The following is a 15088-nucleotide window of genomic DNA, read 5'->3' as shown; positions in this document are numbered from 1 at the left end:
ATGCACAACGAGTTTTGGAGGAGCCGAGCATCAATTAAAGTTTGAAAATAACGTGCATCATACCGTGCAGTGTTGGTTAATTGGAAAGCCTGCCAGCTATCTCTCAGGTTAATTGTCTGATGAGGATTTCGGCGCTCGTTTGGTGCAAACTGGCAGCTCTGTCGTGCCAGCACATGCGGTAAAGTCAGTCATTTGACGTCAATATAAGCCGTTTTCCCCCAACACGACTCCCTTGCGAAAAAGAAAGCCTCCGCCGTTCTGGACGCGTCTGGAGCGCTCTCAGCGCAGCCGTAATGGTGCCCGTCTCTTTATTGAAATTACAAGATGAGGCAGAGCATCCAGTGTCTCTGGAGATTTCTCCATGAATCACCGAGCCTTTGGTGCGTCCGGAAATTGGATTGGATTAGTCGCACTCTCGCCGGCTTGTGTGCAAATCAAATAGTTTCAGAGGGAGGCCGTTGGGTTGGAGAAGCATATTTGGCTTTGTTGCTTCTATGCAGAGTCCTTAAACCACCAAGGAGCTCCATTGCACCACACACAACCTGTTTAGTTGTAAATCAAGGTCATTGTATGGGGCAGGAGCGGAGAGCAGGAGAAAATGCTGTATACCTAAACATACATTACATATATCTCTCTCTCTCTCTCTCTCTCTCTCTCTCTCTCTCTCTCTCTCTCTCTCTCCTCTATTTTTCTCTATCTCCAAAAAGTTGATCGGATAACACACCCGCTAGATGGCGTCAGCACATTTATGGTAATTCACACCTCAGTTTCACTGACGAATCCATTAATGCTTAATTACTTTGGATTTTTTTACACAGTCTCATTAGAGGCTTATCTATAGAGGGGGATAGTGTGGAAATGATATGAGCTGATGCATCACCGGATTTACTGTTTTTGGCAGCAAAGGTAGAAACTGTCTCATTCCATTTTCAGTGACAGTTTAATGTAATCTATTTTGACTGATATATTGGTGTAGAAATGCAGGGCCAGAGATATGTTAGGTGTGCGGGATTCAGTGATATAATATAAATATGTCTTTATGTACACGTTTTTTGGTACTTTGTAAAAACAAATGGTGTATGTCCAATGTGTGTTACAGTAACATTCATTAATTCAAGACTCAGTTTTTAGAAATGAAAAGTTATAGATTATCCAATTTCAGAAAACAAATTAAATGAATGAGAGAATGGTTGAGTAAAGAAATAGACAATAAATAAGGATAACAGTTTGCTACTTTTGCAAAAACCTGCTTCTTATCTGTAACACATCAGTAAAGAAAAACTATATACTCCAAATGGCAAAGGCAAAATGGTGGTGTTGCCTATGTGGGTTTTATTATTTTAAATAACATACTTTGGTGAATGTATAGAGTAGGCTATTGCCCAAATGTACATTACAAGACAGCCGACAACAGCCAACACATTTCCATTAGAAGCTGCAAATTCAGAAATGATTCAAATGTAAAAAATAAGTGTGACAAACACACACAATATAATAAACATCTTCACTAACGTGACAACAGATGCACACCATTGAGGAAAAGCAGTGCATAAGCGCTGCAATTTGAAATGCAGCAAGAAGCGTACTGCTGTTGTCTTGGTCAGCTGGTGTAGGTTAGCTAGCTAACAGCAAATCAGCAATTCTATCGGAAAGGAATTATGTGATCACATCGTTAAAATAAGACGGTAAAACTTTCTATTTAGGTCACGTTTCAACAACAGTGAACTTTGGCAAACTTCACAATCCCCAAACGTCAAAAAGCGCTCGTGTTCCAGCTGTGTGCATCACTTTTAAGAGTCCCTTGGAAACACTTTCTGTTGTTCAGTGCGCATCTTGCAGAGTTTTGGATTTGCAGCGTTTTCCAATGTATGTTTTTGTAAATGCTGCGCAGTTGTGGTAAATGTTTCGTCATTTGCGTGTGTTTGGCACATTTGTGATTTCACATTTGCTTTGTTTTTTCAGTTGCAGTACGTTTCTCCGAAATGTTTTGGGCTGTTGTAGCCCGTTTGCACTTGCACAATTAAAAAAATGGTCAATACCAGATATTCACAGCTGTATGTGAAACCAAGCTAAACCCTGCTGATTGGAGACTTGTTTGGAGAGTTTAAAAACATTAACACAGGAAAGAATACCTCTTCAGTTATAGTGGCTCACTGAACATGCTGACGACCCAGTTCTTCCTCCATTTATACCGGAAAAACAACTGATGCTGCTGTTTAAATGTTTCATTGCTCCGCACAATAGTGTACAAAGTGTGACGGTCTATAGAATTTTGGACCCCAAAGCAAAAGACTGGAGAGAGATGGTCGATAAACAAAAAGCTTTATTGAAGCAGAAAACAAAAATACGGCAGTGGAGTCAGGAAGTTGGCTGGCAAAAGTCCAAACAATAAATCCAAACAATAAATCCAAACAACGAGGAGAGCAGCGAGACACACCGGAGGGTCGAAACACAGAGGAATTATCTGGCAGGGAAGTGGCATGAGGACCGGGCTTTTATATCTACAGGTGAAGAGGTGAGTGGAAACAGGTGTGCCTCGTCTGCTACTGGGAGGAGCCAACCAACTCCCTGTCACACGCCAGCCCTGCAGAGGAACACAGAGAAGAGAGGGGTGAGACAGGAAATAGCACACAAAAGCACACAACAAAAATACAACTAAACAGAATCATAACACATAGACATTATCATTGAATTACATAATCCCATATTTATTATTATGGCCAATTTTACAGTTTATAGCATCAGCAGTCTGATGATTTCACTTGTTTAAGCCACAAGGTGATTTTGATTAATTATTAACAACAAGAACTCAATTGTTGTAGCACTGAATACGACCCCATTCTTTCTCACTAATCAAGAAAACCATTATTTTATGTTTTGTAACAAATGTAAAACCTATAACTACTTTTTCCTCGATTGAGAAACAACCTGCTCTCTTTTCTAGGGGTTGATTGAGATGCACTGGTAGAATGGGAAATATTATACTATATGCCATTGATTGATGACTGCTTTGTGTCTACATAATGACTTCCTAATAATGGAACTGCCATTCTTCGTCTCCATTCTTCTTTAACTTGCTTCCTTAATTTGCTCCTTTATCGCCATGATTGGACAAGGTAGTATTGGTTTATTTGTGATGGGGTTGGATATACACACTGGTGTATTTCTGTTCAAAGGTGAGGAAATGTTTAAAATTCAAGATTTGTAAATGCATTATCATCACTCCCTGATACACTCACGGCCAGGATATGAGCACGATCTTCAGTCAGTTTTCATCTTCTAACATGTGTTTAATGAAAAGATTACTGGACGGGCCAAAAGGGCACAGGCACAGAGTGTGCCCAAAATGGCTTTATATGAAATGTCAAAGAGACACGTACCAACAGGAAGAGATTCAAAATGACCACAAAGAAACTCAAAGCCACTACATAGAGACACAGCATGACTGCAAATAACCGTGAAACAAACACAAAGAGGCAGAAATGACTAGGAGACTCAAAGGAGACACAAAAAGAGAACAAGAATTACTGTGTGAAAGAAATGACAGGCCTTTCCATGTCTGTGCCCAGGAGCCCGTTGTCACATATTCCTCCCATGCAAGAGTTGCATCTTGGCCTGAAAAGTAAATCTAGTGCAGAAGTGCCTTAAACAAGCATTCTTTAAGCAGGGGGTGACTCCACTGGTTGCAATAATATAATCAGATTGTATAGAGGTCTATGAGAAAATGATCCTATGTCTTGCTTTATTTATTAAATTAGTGAACACTTTCCTATTGAGTTCATGTTGTCAATCCTTAGTTGTTAGTCTTCTACAACACAGCACAGTGTTCATTTTATAAAGAATGGTTCTATTTAGATTATAATAGACAATAAAGCAGGCTAAGTTTTAGGATGGCCAACATTGTGATTGACAGGTCACTAACATGGTTTTGTCTTGTTTGGGTGTCTATCAGGCCCGGTTCTACGGGGGTGCATAAGGGTGCATTGCACCCTCAGTTGAGTCGTTATGCACCCTCATTTGAAAAATGAAAAGTGAAAAAAATGAAAAGTGAAAAATATTACATTTTGCCTACTATTACTAACAATAGTAGTAATAATAATAATAATAATAATAATAATAATAATAATAATAATAATAATAATAATAATAATAAGAAGAATATAGTTGAAATAAAATAAATTGTAATTGTGGTTGAATAGCATTGTCTGCTGCATTTATTTGATCAATTTAAACGGTAAGTAACGTTATGTCAGCTGCGCGTGACCTGTGCCGCTGCACATTCATCATCTGCAAGGTGCTTACACAGCAGTCAATGATGGATCAGAAAATGGTTAAAACAACCAGCCCTTATCGCCAGCATACACTGCATCTACTGCAGGTAATAACAGTTCAGATCATGGGGACATTACGTTACTGTCGTGGACACTAACGTCCTCCCGCCCGACTCGCCGGCTTTGCCCGCCTCGCCCACAGAGGCGGAGCAGCCACAGCCGTCTTCGTTGCCCCAAACACCGCCACCCCTCGGCGGCTCGCAAGTGCCAGAGGACCTCTGCAAAACAGAGCCTGCCCAGGTATATTTAAAAAGTACCCAACTCGCCTGTACAGTGGGGTAAGGCGCTCATTTTGCAGCTCATGGTCTCAAAACAGAGATTAGCTGGAATATTCATGTGAAAAAGATGCCATGCATGTAGACATTTCGGTTCAAGTAAGTCAGATGCCTTCAACACAACTGGCTACAACAACTGGCGCCATGCATGCTCTTATAGGCTACGTGATAAGGGACTGGGAAGGCATAATCAATCAAAGAGCACATAGTTCCATAGATCTCTTAATGTTGCTCTCAAAGTGCACCAGATTGATGGTTTTAACTGCAATATTTAAAAAAATATCTTCCCGGGGGAGCATGCCCCCGGACCCCCCCAGAGGAGGTGAGGACCCCCATAGAGGGTGTTAGGTACACTCCCCACTTAGAAAAATAGCACTATACCACTGCACCCTCTCTAATCTCAGATGCACCCTTAGTCATTTTGTTCTGGAACCGGGCCTGGTGTCTATATACACTGCTCTCTGGGCGCCGTTCAAAATGGCAGCACACTGCTCCTAACACTAGGATGGGTCAAATGCAGAGAAACAATTTCCCCACGAGGGATTAATAAAAGTCCATCTTATCTTATCTTATATTTTGACTTGTAACTTGTAACTTGTAACACCTTCACAGTGTTCAGTCAGTTCATTAAAATTGATTGCGAAAAATGTTGTTGGCTAAAAGTATTGCATTCAGTTGTATTCAGCCCCACCCCTTCATGGGATTTCTGGCTCAAGAAAAAACAAAATGGTGACTGCTTGAAAATCAAGATGGCCTTAGCCAGAATGCTGAACTCTAGGATTCAAAACCCTAGTCCACATGTGTTATGAACAGGGAATGATTGGAACAGCAGGAGAATAGAACATCTGACCCAGAAGTAAGACACTTTTTTTTCTTTATTCATTGTGCATCCCACCCAACATCTGAACACCTTATTCTGGACAAGTTGTTATATTCACAGTCAGAGAAGATGAGGAATCATAAAAAGGTGTGGGACAGACTGAATAAGGCCTGTAGGAGGGAGAGCATTGACACAGACACTCTGACACTGACGAGCTGTCCGAACATTCTCACACCGACCGCTTCCTATGCATAATATTGTACATCAATTCAAAAGATTCTGCTAGGTAATTGCTTCAGTTGAGATGAGCCTGTACACGAAGAGCTTTCCCAGCTAGAGAGTGGCTAAATCTAGTTTTGATAATGTGGCTGCAGTGGCAAATGAACTGTGGAAATGGTATATAACCACTCACTGAAACAAGACAATATCTGTAGTTATGATTAATAGATTATGCACATCAGTAATGTTAGCCAAATAGATTTTTAACTAGCAAAACCCAAAGCAAAGCATTAGAGCTTGATTTCCATTTCCCACACTAAATTGATTTTGATGAACAGATATGTGTGTGCATAATAGTGACCGGGATGAATTTATTGAGCAGCACTGCGGGCTAAAGAGAAAGAGATGGCTGAAGCATGTATGGGCTAGGATGAAACGGCACTTTGTTAACTGCTATCGCCGTATTCATGATAATAGGCATGCACTTTGAAAGCCATTTACCAGACCGCGAAGGAAAACTTAATTACTTTCTGATTGATCACTCATTTACACTTTTTCAGTCCCTTTGCAGTAAAATGAAACAAAGACTGGATATCCATTACCCACAAGGCCACTGTCTTCAAGCACACTTAACAAGCTATCGTTTCCATTTCATCTGAACCACGTTTGGTATCCTGCTCACAGGTCAGTGCATGTGGAAAGGTCGGTCGGGGAGAGGTGGCGTGATAAATTACAGACAGATAAGTTCCTACAAAGACCCTCCCCCCCCGAGAACCACTTTTCATGGCGCGTGGTAAACCTCATAAATCAGCAGCTGAGTCCCCACAACGGGCGACCCTTTCAGCCAGCATCATCGTAGTTCATGGCCTCGTCCGTCCACCTACGCTTCTCATCATTGTTGGCACTCTGCAGAGCCAAAGATGGATGTTTTATCACACACGTATAACCAAAGAATCCCAAAGCGTTTCTCCACAGTTGTCAATCTGCTTATTTCCCATCTTTTCTCACAACTTCACAAGCCATTTTTATCTTTTGTCTGTTTTTGCTTTTCGTTCATGCACAACACGTGTCTGCAGGGATTGAGGAAGGAGCTGCCGAGTCTCTCGTACTCGAGCCATGCATTTTACAACGCCAGGGCGACAGTACCCGATTCCTTTAGAATTCCCACCTCATGACATTTTCTCTCTGAGTTCCATAAATCAAACCCCCAGACCTGCCGGGTTAAGGAAAATAAACTAAGGCTTCTGAAGAAAATATAAGAAAAAGAGGCATTTCTCACAGAGTGTTCAAGATGTGTCGAGTTTGCTGTTGACAGCTGTAATACGAGTTTGGGGCGGTCATCTCTTAACGGTGCGTGCTCACAGGTGCAGGGGGTAAACTTTTGATAAGTGGCAATTCTCTGGGTCGGTGACGTGAAAAATAGCGGCCTTTTAGCTCCAGTCCACTGAGCCTTCTGCATGGCCAGCACTCACATTACTCATCGTGCTGCAAGGCCTGGGCAGACTTTGGCCAGGTAATTAGCATGTCACTAGCAATGCTGGTTTACAGAAGTGCTTCCCAAAAACATAACTCTTATTCTCATTTAGTCTAGCAGAAACAACAGCATGTCCTGCCCTAGACTCAGATAAAACTGAGATGCTGGTCATTGACCATACTTGACTTACACAACAGTTTAATAATGTAACTCCAACTAAAGTCACCCAAAATAAGACGTTTAGGAATCTTGGTGTTAGGTTCCATTCAACTTTGATGATCGCCTTTTTCACCCACCCAAAATAGGTAAAATATGTATTTATTTGTAAATGTGGCTGATGAAGTTTTATAAATTCATCCAATATCATTAAAACTGTTTTTTTGTTTGATTGTTTTGTTGTCTGGTCCCTCACATGCTAGCACGACAAGTATTCAAATGGCTAAGAACACTGCAGCAAGAGTCTAGAAAACAAATGAGAACGATTTGTCATATGAATTCTGTAAGCACAACATTAAAATGTGGCCCCTCTTCCAAGGCTCAATGGGGCTCAATGGCACTATGCCAACAGCTATTGTAAAGAAGTAATGGCATTGGTTACTGAGAATAACGTCTTTTTTGTTTGTAGCATGGAATATAACTGATCTTGCTCTTTGTGGTGTGTCTCATCAGTTAAAGTCTTGATCTCCAATCCCTGTTAATACGTTCTTGTAAGTGTGCGTCAGTCGTAACTATTAATGTCCTGTGGTGCTGAAATGTGTGCGCTTGAATACCATTTCAAATCTTTATAGCAACAGCAATGTACTGCAGGTCATAGTTAATGCAGAAGGTTTGTCTAGAGGGGTTGGTGCGTTTCATTGCAATGATCACCTGCTCAAACATATATTGTAGCTTATGGCTGACGCCCTGAATGTCCAATGTCCTGAACATAGAAGAATTAAGATAGAAAAGAGGACAGGGTCTCTACATATATGGACAGTAACAAACACCTACTGTATGGCCCATAGAGTAAGTGATGTTAAAGAGGGATTATGTATTGTAATGTAGTTTGTTTTGAAGTGTAAACATTGTTTTTCTCTCATTCTGCCTACAAATTAAACTAGAAAAAGTAAGCATTTATCACCAGTTAAAGCTTTCCTTCATTGGCTCCCAATTCATGTCCGATTAGTGGTGCTCTTCTTCAAATTAAAAGGGTGTGTGAAATGAGTTTTACATGATACAATTGACTTGGCAACTAATAGTAATAAATGAATGAATGACTCGAGTCTACCTGGCCTTTAATGCCCCGCAGTGTGCACAGTGTGACCAGCCAAATGCCAGATTAGAACTTCCACAATTCCGTACATAAGAAGCCATTTGATTCAGACAGCTGTGAGAAGTGGCTGCAGTTAGTTAGACTAATGGCACACATTTGTCTTTATGAAGGTTGCGTTCGTATGCATGATTCAGCTTTCTGAAAGGTTTCTTTACAGTGTGCTCTTGTTTGCCAAGCTGCATCTTCTTAACCCAACAGAAGACCGACTGCATCTCTGACTGCCTCTCACCTCTCTATGGTGATGTTTACCTGCCGGCAAAAACAGCTTTAGAAATGTAAATCAAGCATTTTGAATCTTGAATTCCATAAATGGAAATAGGCATTTCACATGTCAATGCAAAGTAGAGGGAGTACTACTTTACTATGTGTGAACAGTTGGATAATCTTCAGTGCCTCTGGAGCAGTGTTTCTCAAACTTTGTCATACCAAGGACCACTTAACCAATAAAAAAACACTCGCGGACCACCTAACCACCTAATGTATTTATTTATTTCAAATGTGAAATTGTACCAATATACTCACGGACCACTAGGGGGCGCTCACGGACAACCAGTGGTCCGCGGACCACACTTTGAGAAGCACTGCTCTGGAGGATTTCTTTCAAGTCTGAGAGAATAACTTGAGTGACATCGCTTGAATAATAACAAATAATTTATAAAAATGTTTATGATTTGAAATCCTCGATATGTCGAATAAGGCTGAGGAAGGTCAATAATAGCGTCTACAATAAAAAGCAAATCAGAAATAGTTGTAGACGAGTAACATAAGCGTTTACATTTACATCGTTTTTCCACTGATCTATTTAAAACGCTTTTTTTATCTGTATCTATACATCAATAGGCACGACAAACAAACATAATTCAAAAACAGGCTTTACGGTTCTATCTGCAGTAATCGTCTTTCAATATCTGTATATTTGATCTAAGATCTCTGTATTATTCAGTTGTTCAGGCACAGCTAATAGTATATTTCTTGCAACAGCTAAGTGAAGGCATTCATCAACGCCTCTGTAACTCCAAAAGATATTTTGTATTGATACAATTTGAAACATCATCACCTCTGAGTAAAGATGTGTGCTCAGCCCACTGCTCTTCACCTTGCTGACCTACGACTGCACACCAACCACTTCGTCAAGCTTGTTGCTGACACAACCGTAGTAGTGGGTCTCATCAGCAACAACGACGAGACCCACTACAGAAAGGAGGTGAGCCAGCTGGCCACGTGGTGCAAAGCCAACAATCTCTTCCTAAGTGTGGGGTTGTGAAGGAGATTGTTGTCGACTTCAGGAGAACCCACACCCAACAAAACCACTTCAACCGCCAAGAAAGCCCAACAGCGTCTCTACTTCATCCGCAAACTGATGAGAGCAGGGGCCCCCACACCCATCATGCTCTCCTTCTACCGAGGCGCCATCGAGAGCATCCTCAGCAGCTGCATCGCCTTGTGGTTCAGAAACTGCACAGCATTGAACCGCAAGACCCTGCAGCACATCGTAAACACTGCTGAGAGGATCATTGGTGCCTCACTCCCATCACTCCTGGTCATAGGAGTCACCGCCTCACCCACAGAGCACTCAGCATTGTGGGTGACCCCACCCATCCCTCCACCTGCCTCTCTACCCTGCTGCCTTCAGGGAGGAGGTTCCGCAGCCTCCGGTCGAGCTCCACCAGGCTCAACAACAGCTGTTTCCACCAGGCTGTCAGGATGCTGAACTCTCACCCCTCCCTCCCACACCCACACACACACACACACACACACACACACACACACACACACCACACACACACACACACACACACACACACACACACACACACACACACACACACACACACACACACACACACACACACACACACACACACACACACACACACACACACACACACACACAGTTCTTAGATTAAAATCTGAATTATTCCCCCAAAAAAAAAACTTGTAGTCAGATCTATAAAATGTTTACCGTCCCAATCCCCTTCTGTACATTCCATATATTAATCTGATAAATAAAATAAAAACAAGTGTAGCCAAACCTGAATAGTCTTGTAAATGAGTTTAAACCTGGGAAGACTCTACAATTCTATAATGTAATCATGTTGGCTATGTCTGGATTATTATGTTTTAAAAGCTGCCTGCTTACCCTAACTTGACCTACAGACAGTTTGAATATCTGAGCCTCTGCTGCATTAATTATAACCTTTTATTTGTATTAATTACTTGCAAACCTTCCAGCTTTTTGTAAGAGCAATAATTGCCGCAGCATCATGATACTTAAATCTAACACTGTAGAGTGGATCGTGACCCATGCTCACGGAAAAGCTTTTAATCAAATGCATTATGCTTCTGGAGAAATAACGTTTCATTTAGACATCTGAAATATGTAATCATAAGTTTGGTCAAAGTTGCTACACTTTTGCAGCAACACAATTCCATCAATCTCCATTATTGCCAATTACAAAGATTATTCCCTAAATTGATTGGGAATGATATGTTTTTAGCTTTTCCTCATTTCAGCTTCATTTCCCATTTCTTTACACAAACCATTTTCTCCCTTAAGGCTCGGAGGGAGGCTAAGAAGCCGCAGAGTGTTTGTGTTTTCCTTATCCCTTTATGCTGTGGGATGGGCACCTCATAATGAATTCATTGCCTCCGTTCGTTCCACTACTTTCGAGCTTTATCGAAAATGTTAAAAAATTGACAAGCTGACCAGTTTCATCGAAATCCATTTTACCCTGGAAATGAATTTCTACAAACACAGGCTTCCAAACTAATGGAAAATATGTAGGTTAAAATGAGAAGCAGTCTGGCCACTCAGAGGTTCTTACAAAAGTTAACTCAAACATGCGCGTGCACACACACACACACACACACACACACACACACACACACACACACACACACACACACACACAAACAATACCTCAAGTACTTATCATCAGGCATGGGATTAGATCTCTACGGTTTTATGTGCTTAAAGCCTCCAAATACAGCTTTCTTCATTTCAAAGCTTATCTCTCCATCTATACAAAAAAGATACTTGTTCAAAGGCTTGCTGATACTGTACATTTCTATATCAAAAAGTACAGTCCTGCCTTTGTAGGCCGGAATGCGTTTAGCTCAAGGATCATTCATCACCCGTCTGGTAACACACGCTGATCTGAGGCGGGGAATGTCTTGAGCCAGCCTGATATATGCCAGCCCTCACAAGTGTTTCCTTTACTTACCATCATCCTGCATGAATGAATATGCAGGAAAAATAGTTATCGTAATGATTCATTATATCAGTAACAGAGTCTGTCAAAGCATCAGTCATCCGGAGGTAGCTCTAGTCGTTCCTGACTGATCATTCAATCCCGATTATGGATCGGATGGATGGGCTAAAACGTCACTGCAAGAACTCTCCTCAATCAGTTAACTGGAGCCTAATGGGCAATGGCGGTCGGCTTCAGCGAAACATCTGATAAGTTCCCGCTCTGGAATCTGAGACGGGGCAATTGGGCGGTTCGATGGCGAGCGCCAATTCAATCACCTTCATGGATCAGGCCTCTCATGAAAAGGATGGGAGAAGAGCGGGTGCCATCAGGGCCCATGGGGCGATTTCTCACCTGCCCCCTGTCGATATGATCTGCCACTGGGCTGCAGCACGTCAGGGTTGAAAATGATAAATTGGCTGCATGGAGCATGATAAGGTGTACGCATTTGGCTCAAATCACAAGGGTGGAGGTTAGAGGTGAATCCAAAGTGAATCATTTGGTGTCGTGGCAGGGATGGAAGGGTCAGTTTGATGAATTGCTAGAGTAAGGAGGAGGTGGTGAAAAATCTGCACTTTTGTTAAGTGTTTAGAAAAAGCAAACCTTATATCACTGACTGACTATCAGAACAAAAATAGCCTGCAGCAAAGCTTCTCGGCTGTAGCTTCTTTCTCTTCGTAGGAGAAGCATAAGTTTGTGTCCCCTCCCTCCCCATCTATCCGACTCCCCCCTGTTTCCTGGTAACAGACGTGTGGGTGTTTGTGTGCGTGTGGTGCGCCACGTTCGCCCAAAGGAATATAAATCACAGCGTTGGTTTAGTATTCATATCTGAGAGTTTTCATTACTCCATCCTCCCCAAAGAAACAACTGCAGAGGCTCAGATGCAGGAATGTATGGCCAATGAGACACACATTCCAAATGCAGTTACAGTTGCTCTCATGCAGAGAACAGGCAGGCCGGTGTGGGAGTAACAGCATGTGTTGACCAACGAGAGCTGGCAGAACAATAAATTGCCCTCATTTCAGTATCTTGTTTCCTCCAAATGGCTACTAGTAAAAGCAGACGCGGCCTCCAAATCAACTAAGCATGTGGCGCAATGTTTCCATTCCTTTTAAGTTTTCTTATAGCCATCTTGGCTCCTATACGACTATCTCTGCTTTATTGCTTGCCTCACTGTAGCGGTGTTCTGAGAGTGTGTGGCCACAGCTTTGTACTGTAAAGCTTATAGTTAGGGCTGATTAGATTCAGCCCCTAGTTTTGCTGATATAGGCTTAGTTTGTCAGGGGACATCTTACTTCTTCCTTCTCTCTGTCTATACCCGTGTACACTCATGTTCCGATTAACCCAGCTTCCCCAAATGTCTTTCTTTTTGGTGTCTATATACGCTGGGATCCGGAGTCATGGATGATCCTGCGGTCCTGTGTCCTGGATCGCGAGCGCTGGATCTTGAGTCGTGGCTGTGGTCCTGGATCATAGGTCCTGGATGGATATCCTCGTGGATTCATCTTCCTATTATACACACATGCATTTCCAAACATTTGGACTACCTATGTTGCAAATGTATTATCTTTTCAATTTACACACGGCATCTATTGCACGTCTGTCCGTCCTGGGAGAGGGATCCCTCCTCTGTTGCTCTCCCTGAGGTTTCTCCCATTTTTCCCTTTAAACTGGGTTTTCTTTGGAAGTTTTTCCTTGTACGATGTGAGGGTCTAAGGACAGAGGGTGTCGTATTGTCATACTGATATTCTGTACACACTGTGAAGACCACTGAGACAAATGTAACATTTGTGATATTGGGCTATATAAATAAACATTGATTGATTGATTGATATTAGGCTCACTGTACAATCTCTGACCTACAATATTGCTTTTTCTTTCATATTTTTGGAAATCTTCTGAGCAAATAACCAGAGATATACGTGTCCAGATTTGACAACACAAAAGCAATGCTATATCTTGACATTTTCCGCTATTTAAGGGGCACTGTTAAGCTCATTTTCAGGTTCATAATTATATGTTGTGCCTCGACTGTGACATGCTTTACTGTAATGTACAAAAAGGTTTTTATTTTCTCATAATGCCTCTTTTCACCCTATGTCTGAAACCAAAGCCTAGTCTGCTGTGATTGGTTAGGTGGCCAGCTCTGTTGTGATTGGCATATCACATACAAAGTGCTGGAGCGCTAGTCAATAGAAGCACGAGAAAAAAAACAAAGGATTCCAATGGAGGCGTTTCAGGCAGGGGGGAGTGTGTGGTAGAGAAACTTCCTCTGGATGGAACTTCAGGATTGTAGCCTCAGCAGACCATTTACATGCGCGGCAACAACCAGGCAACGACCTATAACACACTACAGGGAAGGGAAACCCCCAAAAGCATAATAAGAACTCATTAACATCTATTTCATCCAAAACGTCCTTCTCAGAGACTGAACCAGTGCTGTAAAACAAGTCATATTTTCCCAAACAGTTCTCCTTTTAGTATTAGCATAGAGAATAGCAGGCACAGTTGCAGGAATTTTAACTGAAAGCCATTACAATGGCTTCTGCCTGAAGTCTAGGCGAGAGATTGTTCTGACAGGAAGAACCTTTTCCTTCGATTTGCCTCAAGCTGACCACCTGGCTGGCATTTAGCAATACTTGTCAATCCTCTTCCTGGCAGACCACCACACACACAACAATACAGACTATAACTCTATTGTTGCGCATAACAATCATGTGCAATATATACTATTTTAGGATACTAGCTGCTACTTCTTTTTTGTTCTGCTTAATACTTTAACAACAATCTTGTTAAATAAAACCATGCAATAAATAATGTAACTATTGCCGCTGGCTGCTCCTACATTACTTTGTATATGTTCCACTGAATTTTTATATTTCTGCTTATCTCTTTTCTACCTTAAATATTATTCAATAGTGTTTTATACACAAGTCTTCCCTTGCATTTTTGTGGGAATGCATTGCAAATCCCGTACATCCTACAGGTTCTGATGCAGTGCCTTCGAAAGGCATGTGAATAATAACTGTTATCCGTCAAGATGGAAGTTATTATCAGGCTACAAAAATATCTTAATAGTATATAGTAACAAGGTCTTGGTTGATGGAAGTGTCAACAAAGCAGTGACTATGAAATGTCTCAGAGCATCGGTATAAGTCAAGGTTGTCCTATAGAAGACCATCCATCCATTTTCCATTATATATAGTATCCTGTGTAGGTGACGCACTGGGGGTTGCCATCTTTTCACAGGTTCATCACTTAAAGAACACCATTCACCAGTGTTACGCCCAGGCCCCAGATCTAGGGGAACCTAGGCGCAACACAAAGTTGCACTCTCCCCACTCCCAAGAACATGGACGCCAAGACAGAGAAAGCGTTTGGTCAATTTAATTACCCAAAATATACA

The sequence above is a fragment of the Pseudochaenichthys georgianus genome, chromosome 22 (genome assembly GCF_902827115.2).
Source record: "Pseudochaenichthys georgianus chromosome 22, fPseGeo1.2, whole genome shotgun sequence".
NCBI classification, from domain to species: Eukaryota; Metazoa; Chordata; class Actinopteri; order Perciformes; family Channichthyidae; genus Pseudochaenichthys; species Pseudochaenichthys georgianus.
Note: the sequence above shows the minus strand (reverse complement) of the source record.